This window comes from Crinia signifera, chromosome 5 (genome assembly GCF_055691185.1).
Source record: "Crinia signifera chromosome 5, ASM5569118v1, whole genome shotgun sequence".
In the NCBI taxonomy this organism is placed as follows: Eukaryota; Metazoa; Chordata; class Amphibia; order Anura; family Myobatrachidae; genus Crinia; species Crinia signifera.
In genome coordinates, this window is record NC_139221.1 from 90,510,283 (window position 1) to 90,537,966 (window position 27,684).

At 39.9% G+C, this 27,684-nt stretch overlaps 1 protein-coding gene and 1 long non-coding RNA gene across 3 annotated transcripts in view; one reads left to right on the forward strand and one right to left on the reverse strand.

Moving 5' to 3' along the window:
- Positions 1-27,684, forward strand: part of GNAL (G protein subunit alpha L) — a 283,334-nt gene that overhangs the window by 122,433 nt on the left and 133,217 nt on the right. The window lies entirely within an intron of this gene.
- On the reverse strand, positions 35-25,847 carry LOC146079504 (uncharacterized). Its single transcript, XR_014474573.1, has 3 exons — positions 25,771-25,847; positions 25,474-25,519; positions 35-491 (listed from the first exon to the last, which is right to left on the reverse strand). It is a non-coding gene; the product is annotated as an uncharacterized LOC146079504 (long non-coding RNA).

Consider the following 27,684-nt stretch of genomic DNA (forward strand, 5'->3'; position numbering starts at 1 on the left):
CAACTGCTCTCATCTGACTATGCAAACATTGGAATGGTTGCACACAAAGAAAGTTTTATTGTTACATAATGCATTCTTTACAGTTAGTTTTGGTTTCAGGAGACTGTGTTGTAATGTTTGTTGTTGAGTGACTTTCTTTATAATCTGCAAAGACGGTGTCATCACCTCCTGAATCTGTGTGCCGATGGCGGAGCCTCGGCAGAACGTCGTTTAAAACCTGTGTATATTTCCTGTTCATGTTGTATGAGAGTCTTCGAGAAGGCTTGTAGGGGGCTTGTTGGTGGGATACAGACTTTATTTTACCTGAGCTAAAGATGTCTGTTTGGCTCCTCATCTAGCACAGTTATTGGCCTGGCAGCCATGTTGTAGATTACAGATGTTGAAAGTTTATAATACTCAATAAGGGCATCAACATGGACGGATGTGTATACGGAAATGATGTTCGAATGCCTGAATCTTGCATTGTTGCGAAGTCAAAGTAATAAGTAAACCTAAGGGAAGAAATTAGTATCATTAATGAAATCAACTTGTACATTACTTTGGTTACAGGATTGTCTAATAAATATAATTGCGACTTGTTTTAGAATTTTGTGACTCTCAATGTGTAGTCGCACTGTTTTTAAACTGATTGTGTCTAAGATTTAACAAAGATATTGCAGGTGAAACACTTTGAAGTAAAAGTGTTAAAAATTGCAGCTGATTCCTAAAAATGGATATAGCGATGTTGTGATACCTGCAGATATAAGGGGCTACATGTAATCGCCTCCAAATACTCCGATGTGCAGGACTTTCTCCAGCAGTTATTTGCGAGCCAAATCCGGCATCTCGGAGATCATTTCATTTCGTCCAATGTGTCGCCTAAACAAGTGATTTTGTTTTAGTTTGATTGGTTGCTCCCATTTTATTGTACAGTATCTTCATTGCACATGATATCATTAATAAGATGTGGATGTCTCACAGAAGGACAAATCCAAGTTCTTTGCTTTTCCATAATTATTTTACATTCTATATTACACTATGTACAGCGTGTTGTCAAAATGCTGTGAAGATTGGATGTTGGTCTTCCCACTATCTATTCTTTTTTATTTTTTGCTTTATTTTTTTAGGAAACATCTTCTATTTGGATTGAACAAGGTGTCATTTGTCGTTACTCTGTTTGTAATAGACTCCATTATGCCGTTTCCCATATTTGTACACCTTGTAAACAAAGTGTATATAAAAGTACCAGCTTTGACTGCATGGGGTAATTGCCACCTCTTCCCTCTGCCACAGAGGTTGTTATCGAGAGCGATAGCCTCATTCCAGAATGTCATTCCTATGTCTAAGTAAAGTTTGTCGGACCTGTTATATTTATTTGGTTAATATAATATATTATCAATGTCCACCTTTTGTTCTTCACAATATTGTGAACCTTTATAGAGCAATTCTTAAGGGGTATTTATAAAAGCTTTGAGAGCGATGACCTGTGAGTGATAAACAGCCAGCCAATCAGCTCCTACCTGCCATGTCACAGACTGTGTTTGGAAAATGTCAGGCAGGAGCTGATTGCCTGTTCATAACTCTCCATTTTATCACTTTTGAAGCTTAGAGAATCTGGCCCATAGCCTGTAAAATTTAAATTAGAAGCTGATTGGCTAGTAACTTCTCACACAATTGTATCTCTCTCAAAGCTTTAAAAACTACCCTCCACAGTGTCTCTAATCCTTTTTCTACCAGTATGTTGACACCAAGTTGTATTCTTCCTGTGTCCTACGTTGTTTGATTAGTACATGATATAGGTGAAAAATATGGTTGTGCCAGATCATTGGACCATTACTCTTGGTTACAGGATATGTTAATGTTAGAAATTGCTTTTTGAGCCTGAACTTAATGAATGATGATATGTAGATTGCACTTTATTCCTGGTTTTACACAGATTGTGTATAGGGAGAGTTAAAACCAAGGATCAGCAATATAAATGTTACCTACAATGTATTCACAGGGCCACCAGGAAACCTAGCATAGGACACAAGCATTAAACCTGGCCTATAACATCAGATGGGGGTTGTTATGGTTCATAACAAAAACTCTGACACTATTGATTTATAAAGAAAATAAACTATTTGACTGTTTGTTTTAAACACACACTTGATAAGCAGAAGTCTGTTTAATGAAATGTCAGATTAGATTGTCCTGCTTCTTACGGGACATGCACTAAGAAAACTCAGTCGACGGTATAATAAAAGAAAGTGACCTTTTCTCTGAAGTATGGGTTTTGTCCTGAAAATGAAATCCCCATATGAAACTATAGAGCCAAGATACTATAAAGCGTGTGTCCTGTGCTAGGAACTGCTTATATGTTATATACAATTAGCCCCAATATTTTCTCGTGGCTGATGAGTTTACCCAGGGCTATCCAACTAGCCCCAAAAAGCAATCATGAGCCGCCACTTAATGGGCTTCAGACAGGCAAAACAAAGTCCCCCAAACTCTGTTTTTTTGCAAGAAAATTTGCGTTTACCGCTCCTGATTTTACTGTTTTTTTTTTTTTTTGTGATTTTGTTTTTTTTATTATTATTATTATTATTTTTTTTTTTTTTTACTACTACTTGTAAAGTACTAATGCTTTTTCTGCAGTGGAAATATCCTTTGTATATTTTAGATGGGGAATCTAGCCTATGCGTGCATAATAAATTAGCATATTCACTTGGTATGTGTTACTATATTATTATTTTGCATTGTTCATTACTCTATACTTTTCCAAAATAGGTGCTTAAAACATTTAAGAAGTGTCATCACTAGTTGCATCATCACATGTTTATTATTCACGGTTCTAAAACTGTGTGTGTGGGTACGTCACAGTAACTACGGTGCACCCGTTTACCAATCTTATGTTGACCAAGTTCTGACTGACATTTGTTCAAGTTTACAGGAATTGACTGGTTTCATTTTTAATACTGATTTATTGATCTATTTTATGCCCTTTGTAGCGTTAACATATTAAGGGCACATTGCGCTAGTAGCTGTGGAAAGTGTTCATGGTACATTACATAATCACCTTTCTTCATCTGCATTGTTCTGGTGCCTGCTATGGTTGGCGGTAAAGTGGAGTATAGTGTTCATTCTAGCACCCGCCATCTTTGAAAACCCATGTAGTTCCTCTTCCCTGCCTGGGGTGTCGCTGTTTTGCTGTGGTGTTTCTAGCACAGGTCTGGTTTGCATATCAGTGCTGATATACAGACCACACTGTGCTAGAAGCACTACAGCAGACAGCGACACCCCAGGCAGGGAAGAGGAGCTGCATGGGTTTTCAATGATGGCGGGTGCTAGAATGAACCCTAGAGTAGTGTCATGGCTGCATACTATGCTAGACTCTGTGTTTTGTAGGACAAAGTTACTATAGGAATCTCCCATGCAATTTATGTGTATAGTATAAAAGGTTCATTAGACAAAATTATCTTGTTGTTGTGGGACTACGGCTTATGTGATACATTTGGGTTTATGGCTGTCAGAGCTCCTATACTGATGTCTGGCACACAAATAATACAGGTTGAGTATCCCTTATCCAAATTCTGAAAACCAGGCACAAAGGGATAGGGTGCCAATCGCACAGGACACGTATAGATGACAGAGGACCCTCAGAATGAATGTAACCAAATAAGTTTCTGTAAGTCACGAGGGTGTTCTACCATTGGACAAAAAATATTAGTATATATGTGTAGGAAAGAGAAAGTTTGTCCCGAATCTGGTGCACCAGATTCGGGACAAACTTTCTCTTTCCTACACATATATATTCTGTCTTTCTCTTTCCTACACATATATATTCTGAAAACTATACATTCCAAAATGTACTTTTTTTTTTTTTGGTATAAGCACTACTGAGATCATGATGTGTAAGTAGCACTAAATATGTTTAAGAACATGAAAATTTTTTTCTTGGCATTCAAATTCAGTGCCTGAGATTAGTAAACAAACTCTGTCTTATATTTTGAAACCTTGTTTTTTGAAAAAATTTCAAATATATTTGTGTGTATTTCATTTGTTTGATGTGTTTGTACATCTTAAATGCAAGATACCACAAGATTTCACATTGAAATATAAAAATATACCAGAATACGGAACAATCCGTTATCCAAAATGCTTCTGGTCCCGAAATAAGGGATACTCCACCTGTAAGTACTTTTTATGTACAGTGTAGTAAACTATCTTCTTGTAATTGTAACCAGTTTTTATTATAAAATATAATATCAGGTCCTAATCTAGATGACAAAATTATGTATTTAAGTTTTGTAAAGTATAATTATTTATTTTTCTTATAACATTTTAATACCCCTTTCATGTACACTAGTGTCATGCTGTATTTTGTGCACCCGTGTCTGGGAGATCACGGCACTTAGGAATTCAATAACTCGCATTCAGACCGATCACACACAAGCTTCTGAAGGGCTCATTTCTTTGTGTCTGCAAGACACCCATGTGACACTTGTTTTTGGATGATTTCCAAAAGCTAGAAGTTTAAGTAAGTTTTGCCCACTTTATTAGATTAACCAGTTGTTTATATACGTAATAATTTGTGTCATTAACCCCTTCCTGACAGAGCTAGTTTTTGCGTTCCTGACAGAGCCATTTTTTTCAAATCTGACATGTCTCACTTAAGTGGGGATAACTTTTTTTTGCTTTTACTTATCCCAGTGATTTTGAGATTGTTTTCTCGTGACACATTGTACTTCAAGTTAGTGGTAAATTTTCGTGAATACAGTCTGTGTTTTTTTGTGAAAAATACCAAAATATCGTGAAAAAATGGAAAATTTAGCGATTTGCAAAATGTTAAATTTTCTGCTTGTGAGACAAATAATCTTACCACTCAAAATAGTGAATAACTAACATAGACCATATGTCTACTTTATGTTGACATCATTATTTCAACTTCCTTTTAATTTTTTGGGACACTAGGAGGCTTACAATATGAATAGCAAATTCTCAAATTTTCAAGAAAATTTCAAACACTGATTTTTTTAGGGACCAGTTCAGTTCTGATGTGACTTTGAGGGACTTGTATGTGAGACACCCCCATAAATGATGCCATTTCAAAAAACTGCACCTCTCACAGTATTCAAAACAGCATTTTGGAAGTTTGTTAACCCTTTAGGTGTTTCACAGGAATTAAAACAAAGTGTAGGTGAAATTTCAAAATTTCTTTTTTTTTGCAGATTTGCAATTTTAATACATTTTTCTAAGGAACACAGTACATTTTACTAGAGAAATGTGACTAAAAATTGATTCCCCCAATTCTTTTGTTTTCATAAATATCCTATATGTGGCCCTAGTGTGCACGGTGACCAAACCACAGGCTTCATAATAGAAGGAGCACCTACTTGATTTTGGAGCCTCCTTTTTATGAGATTATTTTTTAGGCACCATGTAAGTTTCTAGGCACCATAAGATGCTAAAAGTTAGGAACCCCCCCACAAGTGACCCCATTTTGCAAACTACACCCCTCAGGGAATTCATCTAGGGGTATAGTGTACATTTCAAACCCCCAGGGGTTTCACCAATTGTGGTACAACTGGGCAGTGAAAATGAAAAATTATTTTTTTTACACAAAAATGCAGTTCTGGCTCCAAATTTGTCATTTTCAGAAGGTATGAAGGAGACAAAGCACCCCAAAATCTGTGCCCCAATTTCTCCCGAGTACGGCAATGCCTCACATGTGACCAAAAAATACCAGTTGGGTGCATGGCAGGACTCAGAAGGGAAGGAGTGATTTTTGGATTTTGCAGCTCAGATTTTGGTGGAATTTTGGTGGGTGCTATGTCGCATTAGCAAGACCCCCCAAGCACCAATACAGTGGAACCCCCCCACAAGTCACCCCATTTTGCAAACTACACCCCTCAGGGAATTCATCTAGGGGTATAGTGTACATTTCAAACCCCCAGGGGTTTCACCAATTTTGATACAAGTGGGCATTGAAAATGAAAAATTACATTTTTTTACACAAAAATGCAGTTCTGGCTCAAAATTTTTCATTTTCAGAAGGTATGAAGGAGAAAAAGCACCCCAAAATCTGTGCCCCAATTTCTCCCGAGTACGGCAATGCCTCACATGTGACCAAAAAATACCAGTTGGGTGCATGGCAGGACTCAGAAGGGAAGGAGTGATTTTTGGATTTTGCAGCACAGATTCTGGTGGAATGAATGGTGGGTGCTATGTTGCACCAATACAGTGGAACCCCCCCACAAGTCACCCCATTTTGCAAAGTACACCCCTCAGGGAATTCATCTAGGGGTATAGTGTACATTTCAAACCCCCAGGGGTTTCACCAATTTTGATACAAGTGGGCAGTGAAAATGAAAAATTACATTTTTTTACACAAAAATGCAGTTCTGGCTCACAATTTTTCATTTTCAGAAGGTATGAAGGAGAAAAAGCACCCCAAAATATGTGCCCCAATTTCTCCCGAGTACGGCAATGCCTCACATGTGACCAAAAAATACCAGTTGGGTGCATGGCAGGACTCAGAAGGGAAGGAGTGATTTTTGGATTTTGCAGCTCAGATTCTGGTGGAATTTTGGTGGGTGCTATGTCGCATTAGCAAGACCCCCCAAGCACCAATACAGTGGAACCCCCCCACAAGTCACCCCATTTTGCAAACTACACCCCTCAGGGAATTCATCTAGGGGTATAGTGTACATTTCAAACCCCCAGGGGTTTCACCAATTTTGATACAAGTGGGCAGTGAAAATGAAAAATTACATTTTTTACACAAAAATGCAGTTCTGGCTCGAAATTTTTCATTTTCAGAAGGTATGAAGGAGAAAAAGCACCCCAAAATCTGTGCCCCAATTTCTCCCGAGTACGGCAATGCCTCACATGTGACCAAAAAATACCAGTTGGGTGCATGGCAGGACTCAGAAGGGAAGGAGTGATTTTTGGATTTTGCAGCTCAGATTCTGGTGGAATTTTGGTGGGTGCTATGTCGCATTAGCAAGACCCCCCAAGCACCAATACAGTGGAACCCCCCCACAAGTCACCCCATTTTGCAAACTACACCCCTCAGGGAATTCATCTAGGGGTATAGTGTACATTTCAAACCCCCAGGGGTTTCACCAATTTTGATACAAGTGGGCAGTGAAAATGAAAAATTACATTTTTTTACACAAAAATGCAGTTCTGGCTCGAAATTTTTCATTTTCAGAAGGTATGAAGGAGAAAAAGCACCCCAAAATCTGTGCCCCAATTTCTCCCGAGTACGGCAATGCCTCACATGTGACCAAAAAATACCAGTTGGGTGCATGGCAGGACTCAGAAGGGAAGGAGTGATTTTTGGATTTTGCAGCTCAGATTCTGGTGGAATTTTGGTGGGTGCTATGTCGCATTAGCAAGACCCCCCAAGCACCAATACAGTGGAACCCCCCCACAAGTCACCCCATTTTGCAAACTACACCCCTCAGGGAATTCATCTAGGGGTATAGTGTACATTTCAAACCCCCAGGGGTTTCACCAATTTTGATACAAGTGGGCAGTGAAAATGAAAAATTACATTTTTTTACACAAAAATGCAGTTCTGGCTCGAAATTTTTCATTTTCAGAAGGTATGAAGGAGAAAAAGCACCCCAAAATCTGTGCCCCAATTTCTCCCGAGTACGGCAATGCCTCACATGTGACCAAAAAATACCAGTTGGGTGCATGGCAGGACTCAGAACGGAAGGAGTGATTTTTGGATTTTGCAGCACAGATTTTGGTGGAATGAATGGTGGGTGCTATGTTGCACCAATACAGTGGAACCCCCCCACAAGTCACCCCATTTTGCAAAGTACACCCCTCAGGGAATTCATCTAGGGGTATAGTGTACATTTCAAACCCCCAGGGGTTTCACCAATTTTGATACAAGTGGGCAGTGAAAATGAAAAATTACATTTTTTTTACACAAAAATGCAGTTCTGGCTCAAAATTTGTCATTTTCAGAAGGTATGAAGGAGACAAAGCACCCCAAAATCTGTGCCCCAATTTCTCCCGAGTACGGCAATGCCTCACATGTGACCAAAAAATACCATTTGGGTGCATGGCAGGACTCAGAAGGGAAGGAGTGATTTTTGGATTTTGCAGCTCAGATTCTGGTGGAATTTTGGTGGGTGCTATGTCGCATTAGCAAGACCCCCCAAGCACCAATACAGTGGAACCCCCCCACAAGTCACCCCATTTTGCAAACTACACCCCTCAGGGAATTCATCTAGGGGTATAGTGTACATTTCAAACCCCCAGGGGTTTCACCAATTTTGATACAAGTGGGCAGTGAACATGAAAAATTACATTTTTTACACAAAAATGCAGTTCTGGCTCAAAATTTTTCATTTTCAGAAGGTATGAAGGAGAAAAAGCACCCCAAAATCTGTGCCCCAATTTCTCCCGAGTACGGCAATGCCTCACATGTGACCAAAAAATACCAGTTGGGTGCATGGCAGGACTCAGAAGGGAAGGAGTGATTTTTGGATTTTGCAGCACAGATTCTGGTGGAATGAATGGTGGGTGCTATGTTGCACCAATACAGTGGAACCCCCCCACAAGTCACCTCATTTTGCAAACTACACCCCTCAGGGAATTCATCTAGGGGTATAGTGTACATTTCAAACCCCCAGGGGTTTCACCAATTTTGATACAAGTGGGCAGTGAAAATGAAAAATTACATTTTTTTACACAAAAATGCAGTTCTGGCTCAAAATTTTTCATTTTCACAAGGAATGAAGGAGACAAAGCACCCCAAAATCTGTGCCCCAATTTCTCCCGAGTACGGCAATGCCTCATGTGTGACCAAAAAGTGGCAGGACTCAGAAGGGAAGGAGTGATATTTGGATTTTGCAGCACAAATTCTGGTGGAATGATGGTGGGTGCTATGTCGCATTAGCAAGACCCCCCAAGCACCAATACAGTGGAACCCCCCACAAGTAACCCCATTTTGCAAACTACACCACTCAGGGAATTCATCTAGGGGTATAATGTACATTTCAAACCCCCAGGGGTTTCACCAATTTTGATACAACTGGGCAAAATTACATTTTTTTACACAAAAATGCAGTTCTGGCTCAAAATTTTTCATTTTCACAAGGTTTGAAGGAGAAAAAGCACCCCAAAATATATGCCCCAATTTCTCCCGAGTATGGCAATGCCTCATATGTGACCAAAAAATACCAGTTGGGTGCATGGCAGGACTCAGAAGGGAAGGAGTGATTTTTGGATTTTGCGGCTCAGATTCAGGTGGAATGAATGGTGGGTGCTATGTGGCATTAGCAAGACCCCCGATGCACGGTGAATTGATGGACCTAATAATCCATAGATGTGTGGTATATTTTAAAACACTCCTTTATGCAAAGGCCGGGTTTGTCAGGGCAAGTTTCACAGTGGAAAATAGTTTCCTTTCTTATTCCCCTTTTATAACAAACTTTGCACCTTTTTTGTGTCCTGCCCTTTTTTGCAGTGGAGGGGATTTCGTTGGGAAAATGCTGCCCTGGTACAATACGGGGGCCAGTACTAGAAGTACTGGGGCCCTCTGCCTGCTGGTTCCCAAATATCAGGCCCTTTATGACTTCCTCTTGAAAGTGCATAAATGTCCCCCTCTGGCCGGTAGAACGGAATAGCACGTAAGCGTTATACAGTGCCATCTGGATGATATACACGGCCAGCTTCTTGTACCAGATTTTTGTTTTCCGCAGGGCACTGTACGGCTTCAGTACCTGATCTGAAAGATCCACTCCGCCCATGTACCTATTGTAATCCAGGATACAATTAGGTTTTGAGGTGTGGGTACTGGTACCTCGTACAGGGACGGAGGTGGTACTGTCTCCGTGAATTGTTGTCAGTATAAGGACATCCCTCTTGTCCTTATATTTGACCAACAACATATTTTCAGTGCATATTCCCCTGCTTTCACCCCTTCTCATTACTTGGGCAATGTGCGTTTTTGGGAGGCCTCTTTGGTTCTTGCGCACAGTACCGCAAGCTGCTGTACCTCTTGAACCAAGGGCCTTAAACAGGGGGATGCTAGTGTAAAAGTTATCCACATAGAGGTGATAACCTTTATCCAGGAAGGGGTGCACTAAATCCCAGACAATTTTTCCACTAACACCTACGAGGGAGGGGGGGCATTCTGGCGGTTCAATACTTGAATCCTTCCCTTCATATACCCTAAACCTGTGGGTGTACCCTGAGGTGCTTTCACACAGTTTATACAATTTTATGCCATACCTTGCCCTCTTATTGGGAAGGTACTGGCGGAATTTAACCCTTCCTTTAAAATGTAAAAGGGACTCGTCCACACAAATGAATTGTTGGGGGATGTACATCTCCTCAAATTTGGCGCTGAAATGATCAATGACCGGCCTGACTTTGAATAGCCGGTCAAAGGTGGGATCATCTCTGGGTGGGCACTGTGCATTATCGCTGTAATGCAGAAATTTAAGGATCATCTCAAAACGAGTCCGGGTCATGGCCATACGGTAAAATGGGGTGCTGTACAGAACATCTGTACTCCAATATTGCCTAATTTCTGGCTTTTTTACTATGCCCATATGAAACACCAGACCCCAAAACGCCATCATCTCTACTGCATCTACAGGGGTCCACCTAGCAAATGATGACGTGGGGTTTTGAGCAATAAACTGCTGGGCATATAAATTAGTTTGGTCCACCATTAAATTTATAAAATCATCAGAGAAAAATAATTTGAAGAAGTCAATTTCTCTGAGACCTGTGGAATCAAATTGGATTCCTGGGATGGCCAAAAACTCAGGAACCTGGGGCTCAAAATTGGCTGGTGGTGGGATCCATACGGGATCAATCATTGGGGGGGGGGTCTCAGCTGCTCTACGGGGGCGTCTTTGAGGGGGTCCCTCATCACTAGAGGAGGAAGATGAGGTTAACACAAATCCTTCAAATTCCCCGCTTGCATCACTGTCTGTGTCACTGTCAGAGGCAAGCATGGCATATGCCTCCTCCGCTGAGTACATTCTTCTGGATGACTGGGATGACATTTGGGATGACCTTTGGGATGCCATTTTTATTTTTGTGTTTGTGGTTGTGAAATGTTTCAACACGTGTATAGTGTAGGGGGGGGTACAAACTTTATTTCAACCAGGTAGTGTGTATGTAGTGCAGAAAAAAAAAAAAAAAAAAAAAAAGGTCCTGCACCAAAAATTGAGCACAGATGTTAGTCAGTAACGACCGTCACTGAACAGCGCTCAAAGGCAACAGGAATTTATTAAAAAAAAAAAAAAAAAAAAAAGGTCCTGCACCAAAAATTGAGCACAGATGTTAGTCAGTAACGACCGTCACTGAACAGCGCTCAAAGGCAACAGGAATTTATTAAAAAAAAAAAAAAAAAAAATCAACCCTGTGCCGAAAAAGCTGATCAGTGATGTACGTCACTGATCAGCGCACAGTGGCCACAGGACACCCACAAAATCACAGTGTGTGTAAAAATACCCACAGAACCTTTAAAAAAAAAAAAAAGGTGAGGGGCAGCAGGTGCACAACCTTTGGTGCAACTGGCAGGTATATATTTCCTGCAGACACAAAATATAGCACTCTATCACTCTCTGTCACTCTCTCTCTCTATCTCTCACTATCTATCACTCTATGACACTGCAGCACTGACAGGAATTTAAAAAACAAACCCCTGCACCCCCAAAAAAGTTGCTGATCACCTCAGATATAGTGATCAGCACAAAAGGCGGGGGCAGCAGACACAAAATTTAGCACTCTCTATCACTCTCTCTCTCTATCTCTCACTATCTATCACTCTATGACACTGCAGCACTGACAGGAATTTACAAACCCCTGCACCCCCAAAAAAGTTGCTGATCACCTCAGATATAGTGATCAGCACAAAAGGCGGGGGCAGCAGACACAAAATTTAGCACTCTCTATCACTCTCTCTCTCTATCTCTCTATCTCTCACTATCTATCACTCTATGACACTGCAGCAAACCCCTGCACCCCCAAAAAAGTTGCTGATCACCTCAGATATAGTGATCAGCACAAAAGGGGGGGCAGCAGTCAGTTATATAAAAAATATATATCACAATCTGTCACTATCTCTCTATCTCTCTCTCTCTATCTCTCTCTCTATCTATAACTCTATTACACTGCAGCAAAATATAGCACTCTCTGTCACTAGGCCTCTCTATCTCTCTCTATCTCTCTCTATCTCTCTCTATCTCTCTCTATCTCTCTCTATCTCTCTCTCTCTCTAGCTAACTGCAGCAGCACAACACAGCACAACACAGCACAACACAAGTAGCAAGATCCAGGCAGTGATCAGGTAAGTATTTTGCACGGTTTGCACGGATCAGGTCAGTATACTGCGGCAGCCAGGCACGGTGACCACACTGCACGCAATTCCAGACCGGAATGGCGTCTGCAGTGCAGTCACCGTTAGTTTAAACCCCCCTCCATGGCTGTGATTGGTCCGTCGGTCCGACGAACCAATCACGGCCTTTGGGGGCGGGCGGGGTGAGGTGGGGTGACACCAGTGTCACCCTTACACCCCACGGTGATTGGTGCTGTACTTTACAGCACCAATCACCTCCGATCCCATGTCACCGGCGAACGTTATTCGCCGGTGACACAGAAAACGCTGTAATTGGCTGTTCACACTGAACAGCCAATCACAGTGATCGGCGACGGGGGGGCGGCATCGCAGCCCCCCCCGGGCACGCAGGGACATGTCTGCTGTCAGGGACAGCAGACATTGTCCCTCTGTCACTGCGTCTCTAGACGCAGTGACAGTTTTCAGCCATGACGTATATATACGTCATGTGTCGGGAAGTACTTCCCGACCATGACGTATATATACGTCAAATGTCGGGAAGGGGTTAAACAGCTAGTGAATTATCTACTTCATTGTATAATTATACATAATAGGTGAACAGGAGTTTAACATTTATAGATCAAGGGTTTACGTTATGTAATATAAATAGCCAGAGAAACATTTGGGGTAAAGGTTATGTCATGGCACATTTGAAAATCTCTCTCCGCTCAAATGTTAGATTGCAAATTGAAATGCATTCTAACAGTAGTTTTGCCAACTTCAGTGTTTTCCTTGATCTTTCTCAATACACTGATGAGAAGAAATAGTTGTAGTGTGATAGTGGAATAATCTGACATGGTGGTTTAGTTTCAGAACAAAATTATATTCAGTTAAAAACTATGTTGATTTTTTTTTAAATTTAAATATTTGGTAAAATTGTTGTAATAAGTCCATCCTGTACTTTTCATTCATTTTTTTTTCTCACATAAAGTTTGGCACCGCTGACTTAAAGGCAGGTTCGTCTAATTTAGAAATCAGAGATTAACACAGAGGTCTCTGTTTTTCATTATGTACTACCAAAAAAAAAAATCACAATTGTTGTATTGTTTTCTATTAGCAAATGTGAACAAAATGATATGAATGCCCTTCAGTCACATGTGTTTGTTTAGACTTTAATTCCTCCCCTACCTTGCTATACGTATTTACTCAAAGCGTGATAAAACAAAGACATGTATGTTAATGTGCAGTATTCACATAATTTTGCATTGCTTAATGCGGGAAATACATGTTGATGTCCTTGCCTACCGATCAGTCCATCTGGTCACTAAATTAGTATGTATCAAAGCTAAGAGAGTAATACAATTCTGAGAAATAAAGTACCAACTAATCAGCTCCGAACTTTCATTTCTACAGTCTGTAAAATGTATGGAAGTAGCTGATTTGCTAGTACTCTATTTCTCAATGTTATCTCTCCTTATGTTTTGATAAATACTGCCCTATATATCTAGTCCTCTGTAGAACCATGTTTGATTATTGAAGGTTCTGCATGGTTTCAAATGAAATTGCATTACAGAACAACCTAGATACGGGTAAAAGTTCATATAAAGAACATAGTCAATTTCTTAGTAGGTTGTGGAAATAGTGTGCAAAGAATACAAATACAGTAGTATGTTACAAACTCTGTGTTGTGTTTTGATGGTGGCACACGTTACCAATAACACGCTAAGTAGACAGTCCCTTGTGCTCTAATTATCAGATAGAGGAAAATGAGAGAAAAACATTGCAAGTTTAATTGGCAGTTGTGAGGTTAAGTGTGTCCCCCATGTCTTTTTGACTTAAATTAGCAGGTATTTTCTTGCAGTGTTTCATCACTATTTTGAAATCTGTACAAATATTGCAATATACATTCTGCACAAACAAAGTCAGATTTGTCATGCATAAAAAACAAATCAATAAAATAAAAAGAAAACCCAAGAAATTGGTTGGTAAAATAAAACCTAAGAAATTAATTGGTATTATTGCACATTTTACTGCCTAAAAAATCAAGGTAGATATTTCATACATTAAACATATCTCCTGTTTTGTTTTTAGCATGTGCAGATTTATTTTATATATATTTTTTTTACTTGTTTCATTTTTTTTTATTACAAAAATACATGATTATTTTGCATTGTAACTAAAGAATAGATTACAATAACTTCTTGGATTAATTATCGAAAAAAAGTTTTAGCTGCCTAAAAATTCAGGCCCCCTTATTGTAAACCCAAAAGGGTTGCATACACATAATTAAAAGTTGTTTTAAATGTTTTATATTCATTCAGTTTGATTATATTTGTGATGACTGTGTAAACATTTTAATGTTTGGAGTGTCTCAAAGTACATTAATTTGTGATCCAATATTTTACATATTATTTTGGTCTCTCTTTCTTTCTCTCTCTCTCTCTCTCTCTCTCTCTCTCTCTCTCTCTCTCTCTCGATATATATATATATATATAGATATAGATATATATATATCTATATATATCAAATGTGTATATAGTGCATTGTTTGGCTGCAGAGAGATCCCTTTTTGTTTTTTTTTGGCCCAATCACTTAGCATCATTTACTGCAGGGGTTGCCTCACGGTTACGATCATTATACCATATGCTGTTTTACAATGAATGCTGTAGACATTTTGAATACTGTAGGTTAGTTTTTAATAGTTGCTCGTGTGTACATTGGGAGGTAGTCATATTATTCACCATGATACATCTTCGATTTTGGGGAGCTTCTTTCTTATGCCAAAGAATAGGGAGTTTTAGTTTTACCACTCTGGCTTGTTTTTGTATCTACGAAGTCTCTTTGCCTCTTCCACTTTTAATAATTTTGGCATAGTTCATAGTATTTATTCAAGATCTCTGCATGTATATATACTGGCAAATATATTTGTGCTACATTCCATTTAATAGCACTTATAAATGATGCTTGCAAAAATGTAATGGCGAGTCCGCATCTAAAGTTGCATAAAATGGTAACATGTAACTGTAACTTAACTTTTATACAATTTATACTTTGTCTATATGTGGAATGTGGTTCCTGGCTGCTTTTATAGGGCACACATTGAGCAATGAGAAGTAAGAATTGTAGAGACAGCATAGCGTTAAAGGGTACCAAATGAATACTTGTATGATGTTAGAGATCTTTTATTTACAGCTCTGTACATAGAGGACGTTGTGCCCATTTCAGATACTTGTTGCGCGTCGGAAGGTTGGATGTTGTATTCATTTATATGAACATTCAATGGTCCCTTTTCAATTGGAGTATCCACTACATTTGCCCTTTTCCCTAATGAGCAGTAGCTTAGTGTAATTATATAATATTAATGCTTAATAGTGATGCTGCTGTAACAGTTATCAAGGTCTAACTGGTATTACAGAACTTGCAAGTTTTGACACTTTATTTTAAAACTGTTCTTACAGTATGTGTTCCTGATTTTGCTACAAGGGTGCCTTTTCCTACCCTAATGCACACATGCCTGCTTTACTGAATGCAAAGTCCTCGAAGGAATGAAAGCATGTTACGCTGCTTCAACTTGACATGACTTGACATGAGGTGGCTAAAAACACATTAAGTGCTTATCTAAGGTAGAGCTTAATGCAAGTAATTAATATAGACCGTATGACAGATGCATTCTCTCTAAAGAATATGCAACTTCAAACAGTTTTCCACTACAAGTGGGTGCGCTCTGCAAAGTGCAGCAAACACCCACTACTCATAGCCGATGACTTTGTTAACAAGGGACTGTCCCACGCTTTACATGGGCTCCAGTGAAAAACCCTTTTTGTAATTCGGTAGACCTCTCTTAATAATGTTTTAGTTTATCTGCATTTTTTTTACTCCTCCCACCGTTAACAGTTAGTATTGCAATAACTTCTTCCTTCCTCAAAGCTGATTGGAGGCTGATTTTGTGAACAATACAGAGAGCAGACAGAAAATTAACTTAAAAAAAAAGTTTATACTCAATATAGCTTCATTTAAATTCAAAAAACGCAAGTTGTTATATGTGTTTATAATATATATTATTTATTTAATTTTGCACCTGTGAAATATTATTTATCATTGGTTTTCACCAAAGGTGCCCATACACTCGTGCGATTTGGGCACTTTTCATCTGATTTTGATTCATCGGGCAGATAATTCTGATAGTGTGTCAAATCACCTATGTCTGATCTCAGTTAATGCACTGTCCCGTGGACATCGGAGCCGGAGGTCACAAGGGCTGCACTATAGGTATCTGCTCTCACAGCCCTTGCTAGGATCACATAGGATACATTGTATGCAAAAGGACCCGCATACTGTGTATCGTATGCTATTCGGCCGCCAGGGAAGCCTTCCCGGGGGATCAAGGAGGATTCAATGTGACTTCTCCCCTCCGAGAAGTCGCGATAGTGTGTGGGCACCTTTAGTAAGCCAAGTAGATGTTTGTTTTCGACAGCAAAATTATTTTAAGCCTAATTTATGTGGTCATTTTGAAGACTTTAAGGTTTCAAGGTATAATTGGGATCATATGTAGAAGTTTGTGTGTTTTCAATTTAACGACGAGTAGACAAAATGTTTTATCCTTTGCTTTTATAGGGGATACAATTTAATATAAGATAGTAGATCAAAAGCAAAATCTCTTTTATATGCAACTCATAGGGAGGTATTTAGTGCTCACAATTATTCTCTTGCCAAGCTTTGATAAAGTACTAACCAATCGGCTCCTGCCAAATGTAAACTAGAACTGGATTGGTTAGTACTTTATTTCTCAGAATTTCATTCTGCTTAATACAGAACTTTGACAACAAGCTAAGTTTTTGCAAACTTGTGTTACAGAAACTGGGAGAGATTTTACAAATTAATACTTGCCCTGTTCATATTTTTTTTTTTTTTACATATAGTTCTGAAGTCATTGATGCAGCTACAGTAGTTCTGAATTCACTATGATCCGGTCTTTCATTTCCAAGATTTACAGTTCCCCCCTCATTAGAGACGTTGCCCAGTTTATAAGGTGACCTGCAGTTTTGTTGGCTTGTGTAGAGGTTTTAACTTGCTGGGTGTTATGCAGGTTATTTATGCAGAGGTGCCTCTAAATCTTCCTGTATTAAATTCCCCCCATCACTAACATACTCTGAAAGTGTGGGAATTTATGCTCCTTCTATCAAGCTGTCAGTCTATAGCTGTCTTCATTGTAACCCTGTCTGTATCATAGACCATTATACCCCCACTGATGTAGAATTGCCTCCCCCAAAACAGCTTCATAATGTGTCCTAAAATTATCTTTTGCTGAGAGAGTGTAGATGATCCGATTGGCTATGGGCTGTTTTTTTTTATCTTGAATGATTTAAAATTGTGGAAATGACTATTTTAGATTTCTGCTCTTTCATGTGTTCTTAAGATTTCCATAAATGCATTGTTCTGCCAATTTGGTGATTTTGTTTCCAATATTTTTAAGTCAAATTTACTGAAGCTATAGACCCAAAGCTTATATGAATGAATACCGTCTTGTAGGAGATTATTGGATGTCATCCATTACTGGCAGAGAATGCAGTCACATGATCACTCTGCAATCTGCACTTGACTAGGTGACTTATAATTATGTCTGTTTGTTTGAGCCCTGAAGAGCTGGACCTTTCAGTTTGTGGACACACCTGTGTGAGAACGTATGTGGGGTATCCACTACAATATCAGTGGTTTCCAACCCTGGTCCTCAAGTATCCCTAACAGTTCAGGTTTTCCCGAGTCACCTAGGCAGTGCACTGTATCATCAACTGTCACATTTCCACAGGTGACCTGGAAAACGTGAACTGTTGGTGGTACTTGGGCACCAGGGTTGGGAACCACTGAACTACATTAAATAGTTATATGTCAACTGGTTCAGTGGCAAAATATAATAATAATAATTACTTGTATTGTATATCAGTTTGCTGTATCGTCTGATACCTACATTGGATTAATAGTGAGTGCTTTCAGCTTTTTAAAATTGAGACAGTGTAATTATAACTAGGCTTTACACTGCAATACATCTCTTTCACAAAACAAAGTTTTAGGACAGAAGATCTCTGACACTTTGTTGCATAAGTAAGGAAAAATTTACTTTTGTTCAGGACAAAAACAAATTTCTATGGAAATGTGTTTTCTTTTTAAATTTAGCATTTTGTACACTTTAGTCTTTTTTTGTATTTGCTTTTTATATGGCAAATATGATAATGCGTAAATTTTCAGATCCAGTAGGAGCATGCTATAAGGTTCCTGTTTTAAGCATAAATACATGCGGTTTCTCTTGTAATCTCTAGCTCAGAGCATGCGAGAGGAGAGGCTCAGTGCAGGGATAGAGGGCAGCTCAATGCGTTCACACAGTAATGATTGTGACGAAGGGCACTTAAAGGACAGCCAAACACAAAAATGGAAACGTTTTTCTGTGAAGCATAAAGTTTTTTTTTTTTCCCATCCTGATGATGATCTGCAGGAGTAAAATTAATGTATAAAGTCTTTCCAACTCCTTGCGTCCCTTTTTTAAGGCGTTTGTGTCATCCATATACCCTATCTATAATTTTTTCTAAAATTTTGGCCTGTATAGTGTGGCATATATTTGCTGCATGTGTATTTCCCTTTTGACATAGATTTTTGTATGGCACTGTTCATGATTTAAGTGTGAATAGTGTGGCATGTTTTATATTTCCTGTTAAACTTGACATCCTGTTATATGTGACTCAATAAATCTTTACAAGCATCTTGTTACCTAGGAGACCACAAGTGAGTTGTTGGATTTTGCCTATTCTGAACTTTAAAAAAGGTTCTTTAAGAATAATTTCCAAATGCTGAACATCTTTATAGAAATAATCCCGGAAATCATGCATTTGGGTATCTTCCATAATGTTCAGCAGTCTTTTACTTACTATGGTTTACATGTAACGTCTATTTTGGAACATTAGATTCATTTAGTTTCTGAAGAAGTTAGGAGTGGTCTTGGCTATCCCACTGGCTTCTACGCTCCTTGTTAGTCACACCTTGCTCTTAACTCATGTATAGACATTAATGTACAATTAAGGGGAAGCAAATAAAATCTATGAGCACGGGGCATATGAAGTCATTTATTTTAGACTTCTTGGCTACCTGGCTTCCGGCATCTGTTTGCCCTAGTTTTAAGCTGTGCATTGTGTAGATTGGAATAAAAAAAAAAAAATTATATATATATATATATATATATATATATATATATATATATATATATATATATATATTGCTGTTGAGACAATGATGGGAAAACCTATTACTTGCATGATCTCACAGTCTAGATATACAGTTGATATGCACAAGGAATACAGCCCACTTCTGGCAGCATCATGTCTTCAATCAGCGCAAGTCTGTCCAATGCTACCATATACAAACCACGTGTCACAAACCTTGCCTTTAAATCATGAAGTACTTCCTTAAATGTGTGGAGCGCAGTGGAGGACTTGCACAGTTGATTCTGAGTTATGCAGTTAGGTTACCAGGAGCGGCACACATTGCCTCTTGATGTACAGTATTGAGTGGTACAATATCTCAGGATTACAATTAGGAAGTTAAGAATGACTAGCAGCCAGATACTAGCAGAAAATAATCAGGGAGAAAAGTTATACAGACATTAGGTGTAACCATTTGATCGCCAACCTCTCTGTGAGATGAACATAGCCACTAAAAATGCCAGCGTCGCTCTCATTTGTTATATAAATTCAAATAAAAATATTGTGTCAAAAATATATATATATTTCCTGTATAAGGTAAACATTACAGGTGATTATGAGGAATAAAAAAGGTTTGCTTTGCAATTTTCACACCTATTTTGACAAATTCACTTGGAACTTTATTATATTCATTATAATTATTAGGTATCGGTGTAATATATTTCAAAGCTTGGCTAGGGATTCTAACAACCAATTGGCTCTAGTCATTTTTCAAACCGTCTGTAAAATGAAAGACAGGAGCTGATTGGTTAGTACTTTGTTTCTCTATATTTAAGCTTTTATAAATACTCCAAAGAGGTTTCAGAATCACAGATAGTGCGCTCTCAGGTGGGCAGCAAGTCTGCTAGTGAGATAAAATGGAGGTATTCCACAATCCTCCCAAAACACAGTGAAAAAGATAGAATTATCTCCCAGCACCTCAGCGCCTCAACCCTTCCACATGTAATATGCACACAAATATAATGCAGAAATTCTTATCTTAGAATGTTCAAATTGATGGGATAAGGTTCCTCCTTCAAATCTCTCCAATGAGTATCATGCGAATGGGAGATATAAAGAAACCATCATAGCGCAAACAGATTTATTCACATACAATGCACACTTTAAAAAAGAATCCTTAACAAAGGATTTAACAAGTACCATAAAAGATGGAGAACTATAGTCAAACAGTTCTCATAAAAGCATGAAACATAAAAGGCAATCCACTCCAGATATATCCCATAGAAAGAAGGTAAGTCAAATGCAAGTTACCAGATGGTGTGGAGATTCAGTGGGCCACTAGAATCTCATATGAGCAATATGCACGACCCTGTGCTGATCCTGGACCTCTGCAGTTGGTCACCGGGCAGCAAGTTCCTTCTTCTACTTCTACCTCCAGGGTGGGCTTCCTCCGGATCTCCTTAAAGGGCCAACGCGTTTCGACCACGTCCGTGGTCTTTTTCAAGGCTTCAGGAATGTTCAGAACATTCCTGAAGCCTTGAAAAAGACCACGGACGTGGTCGAAACGCGTTGGCCCTTTAAGGAGATCCGGAGGAAGCCCACCCTGGAGGTAGAAGTAGAAGAAGGAACTTGCTGCCCGGTGACCAACTGCAGAGGTCCAGGATCAGCACAGGGTCGTGCATATTGCTCATATGAGATTCTAGTGGCCCACTGAATCTCCACACCATCTGGTAACTTGCATTTGACTTACCTTCTTTCTATGGGATATATCTGGAGTGGATTGCCTTTTATGTTTCATGCTTTTATGAGAACTGTTTGACTATAGTTCTCCATCTTTTATAGTACTTGTTAAATCCTTTGTTAAGGATTCTTTTTTAAAGTGTGCATTGTATGTGAATAAATCTGTTTGCGCTATGATGGTTTCTTTATATCTCCCATTCGCATGATACTCATTGGAGAGATTTGAAGGAGGAACCTTATCCCATCAATTTGAACATTCTAAGATAAGAATTTCTGCATTATATTTGTGTGCATATTACATGTGGAAGGGTTGAGGTGCTGGGAGATAATTCTATCTTTTATAAATACTCCCCTTTATTATTATGAGAAGCAAAATTTGCCCATGAAATAAAGTATTAGAATATTTTAACACCGTTCATTGTTTTCTTGTTACAGGCATTTGTAAAAATAACACTTTTTTTTTGTTGTTGTTTTTTCACAATTCTGACTGACCGTTTCCTCATGTCTAAATGTAGCGGAATCTACCATCAGTGGAAATCTTGTAGAAATATTGGTAATATTCAGCCGGATTTATTCCGAATTTATTTTTGCTGAACATTTTTTTTTTCATTATTGTGCCAGTGATGTTTATGCCCTACAAAACCACACACTAGGTATTACCTACCAATTTTCAACATATGTCATTTTTGTATTAAATCATTTATTTCAGAAATAAGATAATATTATGGCATTATCAGCTACTTACAACATATTTTGTGTGCCCCAAAAAGGAGTTTCTTGTTCCTTACTGCACCATGCAGTAAACAAACCTGTTTTAACATTTCCTTACCATAAACACCCACATCCAGATTTTTATGGACGATCCCATGCAGACGCTGGGCGTTCACATGTAAATGAGGCCGTGTTGCTGGGTGGGGGCATGTGGCTGACTTGCGTCACGTGAGGCACACGCCCTGTCTTCATCCCGGAGCCTGCAAATATAAGTCAGTCTCCACTGACTTATATTTGCGAGCCCAGGAGAAATCATTTGAAGGTTGCGACCATCGAATGAGGTCTCCAGCTGCGAGCACATGTGAAGGGATGTGTTTTCATAACACATCCCCTCGCATGGTTGCGAGGGAATGTGGCGGGAGGGGCGGGGCTTTTTATGGTGGGGCGGGCAGTCTGGGACTCGGTAAGCTGCGATCTTTGCAGCTTGACCGGTCAGCCAGAATCCGGCCCATAGTACTTCTACCAAACCTGTCAAGCACAGTTTGCTGTACAGTATGAAATGTCCCATCCTCCAATATGCTTGCTCAGTACAGAATACTTGGCTGCATTAGAGAGGACTTCCTCTCCCTTTCTAGTTCTTGTGCCTGGGTCAGGAAACAGGAGTGCTAGAACACGGGTGTTAAAATCATGCACTCAGAATTAGTCTGCATGCATAAATAAAACCTATTAACCCATTGAGTGCCAATTTTGCTATGAGAGATGTCCAAAATAGCCACTAAAAATGGCAGCCTCGCTTACAGCGTTTTTTCACCCTTTTGTGCGGTGTGCGATATTTAACTAAACGTCAATTAACTTCAGATCATTTGCCGGCATTAACTAAAGTGATTCTTATTCCTTGACTGGCATTTTTAGCGTATATTTTGTTAATTTCACACAGTAACGGCACTCAAAGGGTTAAACACCTTCTGATGCATGGCCTCCTTAGAATAATGTAATTGAATGGACCTGTATGCACTTACTTTCTAAGAAGAGTCCTCTTCCTATTGCTTATTTTTAGCATTGGCTGCAGCATTCATAATTGTTAACCCTGGACAATATGATGGAGTTTGAAGGCAATTCTGATACTTTGTTGGTCAAAACACGATACCGCACTATGCTGCAAAACCTCAAATTATAAGCAGAGCTTCAAGACTGTATCCCTGGGACACTTCCTCTGAGAAATGGTCCTCGAAACTCGATTCTGGAGATGCACATGGATGACTAAGTTGGACTGATTTGAAGCCCGTGGGGCCCCATAAGTGTAGATTGCCAATAAAAATCTTTAATAAATTGACTGCATTTGGCAAAAAAAAAACTGCATCTACTGCACATTCTGGTAGATTGGGATCTAATGCCCATACATTTAGATATTTGTGGCTAATTACAATATTAACATACAGATGGAGCCTTTTTCAACTAGTTATCTCTGGCCTATTGTTCTCAGCTGCAGTACAATACATAGAACAATACAGTAGGGCAGGGTGTTCCAAACTTTTTTGACTCCTGGCACCCTGAAGCATCAAACTTTTTCGCGGCACCCCTAGGCTAAAGGTTTCTCATTGAGAAAGTCAGAAACAAATATTCAATTAAATAAATTGTGTTTTTATCTCATCCTTAGGATCCGTTATGCTGTAATGGCCAAAGTGTACTTCTGTTTGTCCATAATTTGACTATTATATTGGATATAACTAACTTGAATTGGTCCTTGTCCATAAACACAGGGCACCCCTGCAAGTCTCCCAAGTCTCCCAGGGTGCCACGGCGCACAGTTTGGGAACCATTGCAGTAGCGGATTAGCATAGGATTAAGTCCAACAGCTCTGGCTCACTTAATCCTATTAAAGGGATATATGAGGATGGCTCTATATATCCCGCTTTGACTATTGCAATAGTCTCCTAACTGGTCTTCCCAAGAATAGACTTCCGCTACTGCAATCCATTTTAAATGCTGCTGCTAGGCTGATACTGTTACTTGCAAGATGCTCATCGTCTGCTGATCCGCTCTGCCAGTCCCTCCATTGGTTGCCTGTATTTTACCGTATTCAATATAAAATGCTTCTACTCACATATAAAGCTATTAACCATTCTGCACCAGCATAGATCTCTTTACTTATCACAAAATATCTCCCATCTCCGCCACTCTGCTCTGCACGGATCACCAGCTCCCATTCACTATTACAGGACTTTCACTGGGCTGCCCCCACCCTATGGAATGAATGCCCTTCCACACACAATAAGACTCTCTACTAGCCTCCACACTTTCAAGTGTTCCCTGAAAACTCACCTCTAATTTTTAAGTACCGCATGCATAACCCTCTGAGGCACTTATGAATTACTGTATATAGCTTCCCTTCTGGACTTGCAACTTGGTGGGATTGCTGTGCTATTACTGGTGCCTGTCCTTGTGTTTCCCTCCTACAGATGGAGCCGGCCTAATCTTTGCAGGGGCTTGCAAAAGTATCGCCAGCCCCCGCCAGCGGTCGGCTCCTGCCAGGGGTGCCCACGAGACGCTTGTGCGTCCAATGGCAACAGAGCTTGCCCCGCGGCCCCCGCCCCCTCTCTGAAGCGGAGACGGGCAGGGAGACGCTGCCCAACCGCCATGATACTGGGACGCGCGTGCGTCCCAATCCCTATCGCCAGAGGAGAGGATCTGGCGGGCGCCGCCATTGAATGAGGCCGGCTCCATCTGTATGTCCCTATAGATTGTAAGCTTGTAGCAGGGCCCTCTTAATTCCAAGCTTTTCATATTCAGGACCCCCACACAACTTCCAGTAGCATTTATATCTAATTGCATCCCATCAGGCCTGTCTTGTAATCTGGCGGGACTGCCATGCTATGGAATTCTATCCTTATGTATCCCTCCTATTATCCCTATAGATTGTTAGCTTGCGAGCAGGGCCCTCCTACCTCCATGTAGGTTTGTATCTACCAAGTTTGTTTTATCACTGTCTACAATTGTAAATCGCAACGGAATCTGCAGCGCTATATAAGAAACTGTAATTAAATAATCTGTAGACTTTTTTTTCTGGCCAGATTTCCAGTTTCACAAAAACAATGTTATTGGACCAGATGTACTTGAAAAAGTGATAAAATGGAGAGCGATAAACCATCAACCATCAACCAATCAGCTCCTACCTGTCATTTTTTTTTAAACACTGCCTGTGACATGGAAGTTAGGAGCCTATTAGCTGATGGTTTATCACTCTCCACTTTATCACTTTACAGTCTTGGAACATTGTTCCAATACTATACTCCCAGCTTTCATTTTTCACATTGGCCGAGGGCAGAGCATGTCGGGAGTTGTAATTTGACGAGCCCCCCCCCCCCCCCCCCCCCCCCCCCCCGCACTGCTATAGGGAACCAATTTGCTCCATTAATATAATGTTAATAAACCACAATGAATTTCACTTTTCCTACTAGCAAAGTCCAGCATTACTGTATTTAAAGTGGAAATCTCTGTATTTGTAGCACTAGGGTTAAAATATCTAGTATTATTTACTACAAACAAACACTCTACCTTTTTCCACTACTCTCCTCAAATTCCTTGAAAATTTCAGGCAAACCTATTGAAAAACAAAAACAACATAATTATGGAAGATCAAATAGCAGCTCTTTGGAAAGAGTTTTTTTTTTTTAAAATGAGGGAAGCTTGTTGGCTAATTTATGTCCGCAAACAGGTGCCTGTGCTGAAGTGTTCCCAACTCCCCGTTGTGTGTGTGCTTGCAAAACGTACACACATGCTCACCATGTAGCAAAAGAATGTTTCATACATACATACATACATACATACATACATACATACATACATACATACATATTCCCTCCTTGGTTTTCATGAAGTCCTTTAGACTCAACAGATTAAGCTTGTATTCTCTGCATGGACTGACTATACAGTAATGGACAGGGACTCTCTCTTGTGTCATTGCGTTTTGTCATCTCCCCCTCCTTTCCTGCCCAGCTTCCGCTTCCTCTTGTACATCTCTTACTGCAGATCTGGGCACAGGATCTTTAGCTTTATACTGCAAGCAAATAGTGTAGAAGTGAGCAGAGTGACCTTCATACACCTCTATGTATTAGTGAATGGCTACATTATTAGCAAGACATTACGTTGGATCAGTTTAAATTGTTTTCTGCTAACAGCCCAAGGGCGAGATGTACTAAGCCAATGATGTCTAACCTTGACACTCCAGCTGTTGAACTACACATCCCAGCATGCCCTGCATCAGTTTTAGCATGGCCAAATGGTAAAACTTTAGCAGGGCATGTTAGAATGTGTAGTTCAACAACAGCTGGAGTGTCAAGGTTAGCCATCACTGAACTAAGCAATGGAGAGTGAGAAACCACCAACCAATCAGCTACTATCTGACATTTTTTAAACACAGCCTGTGACCTCGCATGTAGGAGCTGATTGGCTAGTAGTTTATCACTCTGTATTTTATCACTTTTCCAGCTTAGTACATCTGGCTCTAATTCAGTAGAGTTCACATACATCTGTTGCAGAAGGTTGCTTTCAATGCAGACTGCTATTTGGCCTTTATGCTTGGTCCTGTTTGTTTAATCCATCTTGAGATTGTATAGATAGGGATGCCAAGCCCGGGGCATTTTTTCAATCCTGGGATTCAGGATTTAAAAAATGCTCAATCCCGGGATGTGACACTTTACCATTAAATAATAAAATAAAAGACCCCGCATCCCAAACTGCCCACCTGCATATATCACTATGAAGGCCTACTAAATCTCCCGCCAATCCTCCCTATCCCCCCTGCCCTGCACTGTCACTTACACAGCGGTGGTGGGGATAGGAAGCAGCAGGACCGTCCAACCATCTCCAGCATGACGTGATGTCAGAGGTCACGCTGCGCAGCACGGCCGCCGCCATACCTGTCAGCACTGCACGCTGTTAGGCACAACGGTACCGCCAGGGGGTCAGTAGCAGTCAGCCTGCAGCACCTGAGCCATATACTAAGGTGCTCAGCGCTGCCCAGTTTTTTGCTTTTTTAAAAAGTGAATTTTCAATGTGGGTACTAATCCTAGAATCCCGGGATTGGAAGCCTCAATCCTGGCATTCAAATCCTGCCGATTTTATAATACACTTGTGGCAATAAGAGGGTAAACATTGTTACTGTGGTGGGTAGCCTGTCATGGTAGTCAATTTATGGGAATTATTTCACTCCATTTGTTTCTTCCGTTGGACTTCCTTTTCAGACTGTATGAAAGCCTCCCGGATATGAGGTTGGTTCTGCAAAAATTTGTATGGGAAGAAGTCCCCTGCTTTCTAAATAAATATTGCTACTTCACAGTTATAGCTGCAATACCACTGAACATAACCATATGCTGTGTATACAGCATGTATCCAGTGTTTATCAATGCAACATTGACAGTTTGCAATTGTAGGGTACAGTAAAACAGCTAGATGAGATTCTAAGTTATCCACCCCCACCCCACCCAAGTTCAGCCAGCAGCTATATCCATATTCATTCACTGAGGTGGACTCTAGCTGTGCACACTCCCTCTTGACTTCATTATTGTGTGGGTCTCATACCACTGAGCCTATCACCTTTTGTTTCTGGAGTAAATCAAGCTCTTTTGCTTCTGTTGGAGTTTGCCTATCTAGTTATCTATCTAGTTATCTATGAGAAACTCTATCTGGATATATATTTTTGATTTGGATTGACATAGCTGTATCGGTCGCTCTGTTGCTCCTGATGAAAATGCCCCTGAAGTCATG